The sequence below is a fragment of the Polistes fuscatus genome, unplaced genomic scaffold (assembly GCF_010416935.1).
Source record: "Polistes fuscatus isolate 324 unplaced genomic scaffold, CU_Pfus_HIC Scaffold5, whole genome shotgun sequence".
NCBI classification, from domain to species: domain Eukaryota; kingdom Metazoa; phylum Arthropoda; class Insecta; order Hymenoptera; family Vespidae; genus Polistes; species Polistes fuscatus.
In genome coordinates, this window is record NW_025113129.1 from 5,450,070 (window position 1) to 5,462,430 (window position 12,361).

The window sequence follows — 12,361 nt, forward strand, 5'->3', positions numbered from 1 at the left end:
TGTTAAAAAGGTAGTATCGATTGCCATATTGAATTTATCGTAAATTATAATATATGGAATTTTCATATTCAAGTTAAATACAATGACGACCGTCAAAGTTTAATTGGCGAAAGTAATGCAAGTCATAGTAGAGACAGGTAAGCAAACAGGTAAATAAGTAAGTAAGCAAGCAAACACTGTAGAGTCGATTAAAACCGCTCGTGGTGTGTGACGAAACGAGTGCAGGTGGCGGTGCATTGTTGCACAATGCATCAGTGTAACTCCTTCTCCTTGTAACCAGAAGTCAGGACGAGGGTCCTCCGGTAAAGTAGGGGGGAGGAACCTCTCTCACTAAAGGGGGGTGGGGACTTTCCTAAGTTAACCCGGTGAATGTTACTACTCGCAAATGCACACAACTAATTTCTGTCAATGGTCTATTATTCTTTCTCTTGATATCTAATTGTAAGATTTTTTTAAATTTTGGGCATGCATGTATTTACGGTAAATTAAGTCAATAGAACGACCATTTACATTTTGTTTTTTATCAATATTAAGAAAGAAAACTATAATCAAGATGTATTGTTATAACTTATTGTTTACAATGTTGATCTTTTTTTTATATGGTTTCAAACGGTATTGAATTAAAAATATTTCAGAAAGCAAAGAAAGAAAGAATGAAATAGTAACGAGGTCGACTTGATCCTCTCATGTCAGCTCGGTCGATAAGTAGGGAGGAGTGAAGGGCAACATTTCGTTTGTCTCCTTGGCATCAACAACACATCCGGTTGACGTTTCCAATAACTTTCCTGAATATATTACTAAAAGAAAAAAGTGTATTATATAATTTTTATACGTATGTTGTTTATCTATCTATCTATCTATCTATCTATCTATCTATCTATCTATCTATCTATCTATCTATCTATCTATAAATACATATGTATGTATATATTATAACTTTGAAATGATGTTCTCTCTTCTATTAGGCCGTAAGGATTTGGTGCGATGTAATGTAGAATCCTCACCAACTTTCAAAACTCGACCGTTCGTCTACGGCGCAATAACTTTCGCAATTCTCTTCGTGTCTCGTTGATGATCTGCCTTCATGTTACAGCGGCCGTGAGAGATAGATAACTTCGGGTTTTATTATGTCGTTCGAGGGTTAACTTATGATTTACTGATTGATTGGGTCGCCGTTGAATGAGATCAAACGAGAAGAAAGGATCAAAATCAAATTTCATCATGAAACTTTCCTTTTCTTTTATATATAAATTTATTTTATATTTATGTATTGTATAATATAGTCTATAATTCATAATAACTTTAGTTTCACAAGTTTGTTAATTTATTTCCAGATAATCTAACCAATATGATCTAATAAAAACGACGTTAATTATTACTAGATATTTAAACTAATGATCTTACCAACGATTTTACGATATTCCAAAAATATTTGGATATTTGGTAAGATATTTAGTAAGCAATTGAGAACCTCTGTGATTTCGCGCGAGAAATACAAAATAGTCAAAGTGTATTAGAAAAGTTTAATCATCTTTTCGACACGTTTACTCAATTGTAATTCTTCGAAGATTGTTTTGTTAATTCGTAAAATATAATTTTATTGATGAGTTTAACGTAGTTGAAAGTTGTTAACGTTAATAACTTTTACTTATGAAAGAAAGTAAGGGTTAAAGAGAAAGAAAATGGCCGCTCGTTTAGAGGTTTTAATTTACGATACCCCTGCGATGTTTACAACCAGTCGAAGCAATCGTACGAAACACGCAAACACACACGACGACAACGACGACGTAATACGGTTTTAATGTACGACTCACATATGTAATAACACTATACCTTCAACGAGCATAATTCCTGTGAAGCCCTTTATATGGGTGCTCGCGTTCGTCGCACTGTATAGAACGTTAATCTCTCTCTTTTTCTTTTTTGTCTCTCTTTTTGTCTCTCTTTCTCTTTTCAACTCGTGCCCGATCGTATCTACATGCCACTTAACCATTACGGTTTACGAGGTGGATGGATATAAAGTGCTCCCCCGCGGCAACAGGTTACATCGTTTCGTTTTTCCTCCACCTTTTCTCTCTCTTTCTATCTTTAACGATTATGCGAAGACGACACGACGAATGATAGAAAGAGAGAGAAGGGAACAAGAAATTCCTCTTCTTAATGTTTTCTGCTTTTTTTTTATATCCATCACTTCTCTCTCTTTTTCTATCTTTTATACAATACGCATTTCTTTCTATTTCTATCTATCTACATATTTATATATAAATAACATAATTTAACAAAAACGATATTAATTATTCATATTTTTAACAATTGCGCTTAACGACCTCTTGCGAATTTCCAAGATGGAGGATATCACTTTCGATAAATAATTGAGAACCTCTGCCATTTCGTATGGAAAAAATCAAAATGTCTAATAATATATAAACATGTATATATATATATATATATATATATATATATATATATATATATATATATATATATATATATTTATATAGTTACCTTTCTCTTTTCTTTCTTTCTTTCTTTTTCTTATACACACTAGTGCGAAGTTGTCCTTCGTTCAGACGACTTAGGGAAGCTAGTAACCAAGTTCAAGTGACTATCGGTATATCTATATATAAATGCGTAGGGACATTTCTTTGAAATTTATTATCGATCGTCTCGATCTCGTCCTGGACGCCATCAGCCATAGTCCTTATCTTCAGCAGGATGCAATAAGATTCGTTGAGAAATACGCAACAGCAGTCCTTATGTCCGATAAACTGATTCGTATTCTACGCAGTGAATATACTACGAGCAAACCTGAACGGATACTGAATATTTACTTTGGGTATTTCCGTACTATTGTAAATCGACAAATACTCATCTCATTCTAACTTACTTCCCCTCTTTTTCTTTCTTTCTTTTTCATAAATTCGATATTATATTTAAGGGTATCTAATATTCTTTTATTTATACCATTGAATGCAACAAATTGGAAATAAAACTATCGAGAAAAACACCGATCATTTGATTATTCGCATTACGTTTTAGTGTTAAAATTGTGGTATCAGTCGCCATATTGAATCTATCGTGAGAAATATGAAACGATTAAATATTTATTATATTTTTATATTTAAATAATAAATATTTGTACATATATGTGTGAAAAAAAGTGTCTTGAATGATATTGCAAAATTATAGAGGTTCTCAATTACTTATCGAAAGTGCATATGTATCTGTACTTTATTACAATATATATAAAAATAGGTTTTATCTAAACGATATCCTTCGTAATCACGATAACACGATGATATAAATTATTACGTAAAGTTTTATCAGGAATTATCAAAAGGTTTTAAAGTATATTTTTACCGATCAAGATTGAAGCCAAGGTGTATTGTATTATCGATAGTCTATCGAAAGAGTATATTTATGTTCATGAGTGTTGCAACCAATCTGACAAAGAATTGTCCCTGTTTTCTTGGATATATCTACCGATTTAAATATATTTACAACATACTCGTTCACGTATATGCGACTCTGACATAATAAGATTAAATGCAAAACGGACGAATTTACAGGCGTGAAACGTAGACAACAGGTAAATAACATAACACGGAATGAAACGTGAGAAGTTTTGTTCGTTTAGAGAAAGTATTGTCCTATGTCTACTACATTTGACTAAAGTGGTGAGAAATTATGCATGCACGTTGACTAAAGTGGTACTCACTTATGTATTATTCATATTAAAAATGACAAAGTAATCAAAATTATATTAAGAAAAAAGAGAAAATGTGGTCAATTGTTGAATAGTAATAAATAAATATTATAACAAACGTAATAATAAAGTACGATGAAAGGTATTAATTAAGATGTTATAAAAGTTGATAAAATATTAATCGACCGATTAATACTTTTCTGTGTCATGGCCGATATCCGTCATCTGTTCCAGGATATCCGGTTGATGCTGATGTAATATTCGTTCCAATGCAAACACCTTTATCGAATAAACACACACACATATGCGTGCGCGCGCGTTTACAAGGATAATCCTTTTTTTTTTTAATTTGCCGTAAAATTTTTTGCTCGACCATCGAATATTTTTTCTCGTTTTATCTTTCTTTTTTCCTTCTTTCATTAAATCGAGCATAAATAAGAATTGCGCGAAGAATTCGAACGATGAAAGTGACCGGTCTCGGTCGATCAAGGCGAAAGAAGGTTTTTGCGCGCGCGCGCGCGCACGATCCGATTTCCTTGGATGAGGTCGAGCGGAAGATCGAGAGGAAGGATACCTCTTTTCGCTGTTACGTACATGTGAGGCCGATAAATCTCTTTGACAATGAAAAGAAACAACGATTATTCTTTCTTTCAACGCTTATATTTACTTGTTACAGATTTCTACGATACCTGCAAACATAATTTATAATTTTTTTTTATATATATATTTCTATCCTGAATTACAGAAAAATGTATTATTTTTCAAATAATTAGACTATTATAAAACTTAAAATAGACTTATTTATAAAATAATTAGATGATACAAACAAATTATAATAAACGAAACGATAACAAAAATTATCTACGTGAATGTTTTTAAATAGAATAATACAAGTCAAAATTAAATAAATAAAAATGTATCGCATCTCTATCCATATGTACGAACAATAAACAATATAACAATATAAATAATTAATAATAATAATTAATTTACCGATATATGCAATTTTTCACAAAATCGGCAACAATTTTGACACGAGATTGTACAGAAAGTTCTTGCCGATTTAATGAAAAAGATATTCACCGGCACGAAATATTTAGATAGCTAGCTTCCCTGGCTGCGGTAAATTATATAAAAATGTCTATACAAAATAAAACAATAAAGTTGGTGATAAAAGACGAAATGAAAAATACAAGATGCTAGCGGAAGAGAATAGTAGATTTTGGTAGTCGGCATTAAAAGTGAATACTAAAATCACAAAAGGCGGTCTCAACGATAGAAAGGGTCCCCGCTCGGTTGCTAATAAGAAGGAAAGAAAAATATAAAGAGAGAGAGAGAAGTACGATAGGACGGCGGTCACGGCGGACACGGTGCGGATCGACGAGGTATTCAGGCCGCAACAAGGCCGCCCCGTGTGCACCGGAGTAAAAGTGCAGCAAAATAAAATGTAGGCTGTTACGTGGCTCGAGGCGTCTCTCTCTTTTTATCTTTCTCTCTCTCTCTCTCTCTCTCTCTCTCTTTTCCTTACACAAGTAAGTTTATACACTCACATATAAGCGCGCTCCCGCGTGCATATATTTCAGTCATCTCCATCTTCGTTTATCTATATTATCGATATTTCACTCTCTTATATAGATGTTTTCAATATTTATTCTTCTATCATTTTTTTTTCAATTTCTCCTAACCAAATATTATTAGCAAATTATACATCACAGTGTATAAATCAAAACGAAATAATTGTAGATTGGTTAATTAACTAATACACAACTACTAACAGGTGCGTTAGTAATGTTTTACTCGGGCAATGTTTTGCAAGAGGTGAAGGAGAAATATCGCGGATGTATCGCAACCAGGAAGCAACTAGTTTTCTCTTCAAAGTCGATATCGAAGAAGTTGCTTTGTTCGTTAAATTTATTACCGTTATTAAGTATTTTAGATTTTTTTTTTCGATATTTCCATAATATTGTTTAATAATTTCTATATTCATTAATGTTATATATTTTTTAACGCATATGTCTAACGTAAAAATGAGCTTTAATGTTATAAAAATAAAACGTACGTACGTACTCGTACATACACATATACGTTTCAATTAAAAGATGAAAGAAACGGGTTCCATCTACGACGCAGGATGTTCCTCAGAGAAAAGTTGTAGAAAAGGGTGGAAGGTTCCAGTAGATTTGCATCGGCTTTATCATCGTTCGCGTTGGTTGGTATGGTTACCTTGCTAAACCAGTCCTCGAGGAGAAAGAGAAAGATAAAGAACGAGAAGGAGAAACGCAGGTCCTTTCGGTTGGCTCCTAGCCGTGTCTCAACTCAAGTCACCTCGAGAAACGTTTATGACCAATCGTGGTAGAAGAAGAAGAAGAAGAAGAGGAAGAAGCTAAAGGAACTGGTCATTTCCAGGAATCTTGGATCACGCACGATTCTACCCGACAAACTAACCTAACGAATCTTTCGACTACAGTATCTTGTTTAAACTATGCTAAAGGTTCTTCAAAGTGGGAGAGAATTCGAACCTTTCCTTTTAGATTTTTATTCCATTTTCTATCCTTCCATGAATTTCTTTTTATTCTTCAAATTTTCCTTTAATTCCGATTATTTTTAATTTCTTTTTACACTAATTTTATTATACTACACAACAAACATTCGAAATATCAACTAAAATTATAAAATTCATAGCGAAAAATTAAATATATAAAAATATCGGTAATTATATGTTATTGTTAAATTTTTGGGGGGATTTTTAGTGTTGATTGGAAAAAAAAGACAAAAAAAATAAAATATTAGAGATGTAAATAAATCAATGAGGAAATGACAATTTATTAAACGAATTAAACGAGTAACGGAAGGTCAACTTTCATTCAAGAGGAAGTTCAAAGACCGTGTGCTTTCAAACTGCATACACATGTATTATATATACTTACATACACAGTGCATATGCGTTTATATGCACTACGCGGATTTTGCATACAGTGATGCAATAATAATTGCAATGGGATTGGCATTGTATCCGCCTTGTCCTCCACACCCTTGGCTTCGATTCCATTCCACTTGCGTCGTAACTCTATCAACAATCTTATTTGCGAATTAGTTCTCTTTCTCTTTTTTTTTTCCTTTTATTTTTACGCCACTAATTTTCTTTGTCTATTCTTCGGTACCCAATATCAATTACACATTTCTGGCCAATTATGTTTCTTATTAAGTATGCAACTGTACCGACGTATACACATGTATGCTTAATTATTTATTTACGTGTGCGTGTATACGTTAAGTATCATTTATTTGAACACACGTACAACGGACGATGATCAAAATTTCTCGCAATCATTGAAGAAATCCTTCGAGACTCTTTCTCCACGTTAAAGAATTTCTTGCTCGCGTAGAAAGCGAAATTTAAGATTAAAGTATTCGTACTTACTTTACGAATACTTACTAATGTCTACATACGTGTATATACTTACACGCATATATGTACATAAGTAGATAGATACATAGATACTTCACGTAGAATATATTACGTAAGTGTAGAAACGAAAAATTGTGCAAGAGGCGCGTTTAAAACGCTCTCGGCAAGTATTTTAATTCGACGTAAGCTCTATTAACTTTGATCCTGACTGATGGGACTCTAGGATTTGCTGGCACACGGACGAATCCAACAACGAATAAACTTTTTCCGTCTCTTCCGTTTATTTCCCTTTCTAAATAGATGGCCTACGACGAGAGAGGTGCAACTAACTCTAAGTATATGTACACACATGTGTGTATACTTTCACTTTTCTACCTTACGTTAGAGAATCGTTCGAAGTTACCCCTTAAAGAAAAAAGGAGAAAAGAAAATCAGAGATTATAAAAATGATTGATATCATCATTAATAATTATATATTTTGGACGTTTACCTTTAAAAAAAAAAATAATATATTTATGTACACATATGTGTTTGTGTGTGTGCGTGTTTGCTTTTAACAAAATTATTTTTATTGCTGATTTTAATTTATTTTTAATGTCTAACGAATAGTAAAAAATAATTATTTCGAAATATATATGCTTTTATATTTTTTAAAAAGCTATATATTATTATTTATTAATAGCCACTTTCGTACAAAAAGGTTCAGATTTTAAAAGCTACATTTACATACGTTTAATAAAACTTATATATTTTTACAAGTATGCATTATAGAAATTTGCATAACGATAACGATAAAAGTTGCAAATAAAATAAAAATAAAAATAAATGTTAAAGAGGAGCAGGTTTTTTATTTTTCTTCGTAGCCGTAGAGAAAGACATTTTTCTTATTCTGTTTAAATATATATATTCATGCATAGTACGTGCAAAGTTTTTTTGCAGTTTACTTTGTTTCTTATTTTTTGCATCAAAATTATCGGACTTATTGAAAACGTTCGGCCGATATTCAATTGATATTCATTTTATGTTAATATATGTTTCTTATTTACTTACTCATGCTACTGTAATGTATTTAAATATGTATATATATATATAACGTGCATGAGTGTATAAAAGTTCGCGTGAAAAGCAAATTTTACGAGCTCGATTCCGCAGCCGGTGGTGGCCGCAGTAAGAAACGCGCCCGAACGCATTCCGTGGACCAACTGACCGCGACGGCCGAAAAAGAATTCACTTCGTTCAACTGTCGCAACATAAAATACTTATGTTAGTTTCTAACAAGCGACAGCTTTTCCCTTCGTGAGCTTGCGCAAACGCAAAAGCGTTTTAGTTTCGATCCTTGCGTTGCGCTGCGCTGCATTGCGTTTCAATTGCGTTGGCAATTGCGTTTTCCGCCATCCTAACGCTTTCTTAGTTTCTTTATTTATTTCAGTTTTTTTTTTTAAATAATAATTTTCTTATAGTTCACATATTAAATTAGTGTACTTTTTCAATAATTAATTAACCTTTTGAATAGTATGGGCGCATATATGCGTCCAACGAAAACAATCCGTGTGGACACAGAATGTGTATATGCGCTTATCTCTTTTTTTTGCTACCTACCACCTTGGCTCGAGATTCTTTTTTTTTATCGTTTATTTTTATCAAAATAGTTCTCATTAGTAATGAAATCATTACGTCTCCAGCTATTGCAATTGTTAGACGCGTTCCCGCGCTCAAAGGGTTAAAGTAAATTATCTATTGTCGTTAATTTGTACAATTTTATTGACAATTTTTACGTAGCAAAAAAAGTCTTCTTCTTTTCATGCATTTCAAACTACTTTTTTTTTCTAGATTTTTTATTTATTTATTCTATAATTTTTTTGGTATAAATAATTAGCTGAATTATTCGTTACTGTTATATTATAAAATTTGATCGATGATTATTATTTAACACAAAAATATTCTTTCCGTTCGTTTCAAGATTTTAAGATTGTATTTAATGAAAAATAGGATTAATAGTAAACAATACACGATAATATTCTCGGTGTTTACATGATATTTTATTTTCAATTTTTATAGATATCCTTATAACATTTTTATATGTGGGAATATATATATTTATATATATCCATAGGCAAATCAGAGAAATAAAAAAAGAAATAAACCAGGTCTTGGCTCCCATCATTACCATTATAATCATCATCATCATCATCATCATTATCATACTCATTATCATCATCAGCACCACCACCACCATCACCACCACCATCATCATCATACTCATCATTATTACCATCATCACATCATACATCATCATCATCATCATCATCATCATTATCATTATCATTATCATTATCATTATCATTATCATCATCTATGTATTTGTTAATATCGATAAAATAGTAAATATATTTTCCTTTCCCTCTTACACGCATATCCACATGTATTCTATCTTTTATTTCCCTTGCATACACGCAACATACGCGCGAGCCTTTTTTCTCATATATATATATTTGTTTTTTAATTAATCATCACCTTAATATACAAACGAATAATATTAACTTTTTAATATTAACTATCGTAATTACATACCAGTAAATCATCGGTAATTAACAGTATTAAATAGTAAGTAGTAGTACTATAAGTAGAGTAGTAGTAGTAGTAGTAGTAGTAGTAGTAGTAGTAGTAGTAGTAGTAGTAGTAGTAGTAGTAGTAGTAGTAGTAGTAGTAGTAGTGGTAGTAGTAGTCAATACGATTCGCATTCGTGCGATATGCGTGCGTCGTTGTCGATTGTGTTCATGTATGTAAGTAAACAAGTATATGTATGTGTTTGTGTGTGTTTCGTACAATATTTTATATAATTTTATTATTTAAGTGCATCGTAACTTAATTACGCAATACACGTACATTTGTCTTTCATTATTTGTAATAATATATTTATTTATTTATATATGTATATAATATATTTCTATATGTATATTTTAAAGCATTTCGTGAAACCGCGGGCGACTTCTTTAATTATTAATTTTCATATATGTAATATTTGTGTGTGTATGTGTATATGTGTGAGTTACGTGCTAGTATACGCGTATATACGATTGAACTTTGAACCTTTTCTCGCGCCGATAAATTATTTTTAGCAACTCGATAAGTATAAGGAACCACAAAGTTAAATAAAAAAAAAAGAAATAAATGAGAAAATCAAAATCAATATACTTGTTTGTGTGTGTGTGTGTGTGTGTGTGTGTGTGTGTGTGTGTGTGTATGCAATAAAGAAAAGAAAAATTAGTACTACTAAATGGTCGACCATTTTCCATCGTGTATAAATACACACGCATTCAACAATCTCCTGAACGTGCGCGTTACGAAATTCGATTTTTTGTCTACTTTTATTATAATTCTTATTGTTTAAACTTCATTTAAATATAATTTCGATTATAGCAGCACTTTATTATTGGAGCACACAATAAGTTCAAAGTATAATACGAGATTCATCATGATAAAAAATGGTTTTCATATGATCGAGTAAAATGCGAATAGCATATTTTTTATTCCGGTACTACCCTGTGCTCTTTTTATTAATTAATTAATTTATTTATTTATTTAATTACATATTTAACTCTCTTTCTTTTTTGTTTCCTTTTTGTCTCTGCCTTGCCCCGTTGTTGGTGATGCCAAATCGGAAATGCTTTTTCTTCTTTTATCCTCCTATCGCGTTTGCAGTTATAGTGATTTTCTTATTATAATCATTATTTTTATTTCATTATTTTTTATATTTTTTCTCTTTTTATAATCGCTTTTATTTATTTTCTAGCAAATTGTAAGTTAATAACTTATGTAAATTCTGTAAACAACCAAGAAAAAGTTCTTTGTACAATGTGTCAAGTCCAATGCGTGTATGCATGCAGATATGCACTTATACATGTTGCACATATGCACGACGTATATATATATATATGTGTATATTGTATTATATTTATTTATGCGTCGAAGTGGTACGAGATTTGCATATACGCATACGCGTATGTAACATCATTTTATTAGTTTCAGATCGTCTTTTAATCTCTCTCTATAAACATTTTTTGTTTATTAATTTTCTTTGTATTTTCTTTTTAAATTTATTTTTTATCTTTTTATTTGCAACGATCATCCCCCCTGTCCTTCTTCTTCTTCTTCTTCTTCCCTTTGATAAAGTACAATAAAAAAGAGATCGCGTGTTTACAATAATTATTCGATTTCGCTCGTATAAAATAAATGAATTTTGTTTAAAAAATGATCTGGCATCACCGAGAGACACATTCAACGTTAAACAATGACGACGACGACGACGAAATTAAAATTAATATACTTTCATGCACGTTATGATTTTTCAATGTATAGAAGTTCCTTTCGATACACTTTTTATAAGCATCCCATCAAACTCCACCCAATCCTCTCATATCTTTGAAAAATTATTCTTATTGTTTAAATAAAAAAGAAAATATGCGATGAAGCATGATCTTTATTTTTTTAATATTTTTCTCTTTCTCCTTCTATTTTTCTTTTTTTCAATCATTTTTCTCAATTATTTTCTTACTATGAAAATTTCGGGGACGGTACTGTCTAACAAACGATATTTTCTTTGTATTTGTTTTATTTTTAAATTCCAGTCTCTTTCGTTATCACGGGCATGAATGTATTTATTTATAAAATGTATATAATGTATATTTATAACCCTTTGCACTCGAGTATATGGAAACAAATCAAATGTTCTATTTATTTGTTGTTAATCCTTATCGGACGCAGTCACGTCTCCCATGACAACGGTGTTTTGGCGCCATGATCGTCTGTCATATGGAAAGTGACAAGACGAAATATGTCATAATTCATTTTCTGTGAAATGCAGGCAATAATATAATAATAATAATTAATAATTTCATATATTTGTAATACTCCTTCAAAAAGAAAAGTAATTTCTAACAAGAATGTTATTATTACAGTCGTAAAAAGTTTTTGCATATTTACCGAAATCAGCTACAACTAAAATGAGAATCTCATGAAAAAAGCTGACGACCGATAAGGGTTACTTGTAATTCGAGTTATGAAGACAATGCAAATAATTTTCAATTCATAACATAAGGATAAAAATAAATCGTAATTAACTTCATTTATTCTGTTAACAAATTACAAATGAAATCTGTTCAGGAAGGTGTTTGTTGTAACGTAAAATTGTAAAAATATTGTTTATGTAACGATAAACAAAAAACTGTTACTTTCCGCTTATTTTT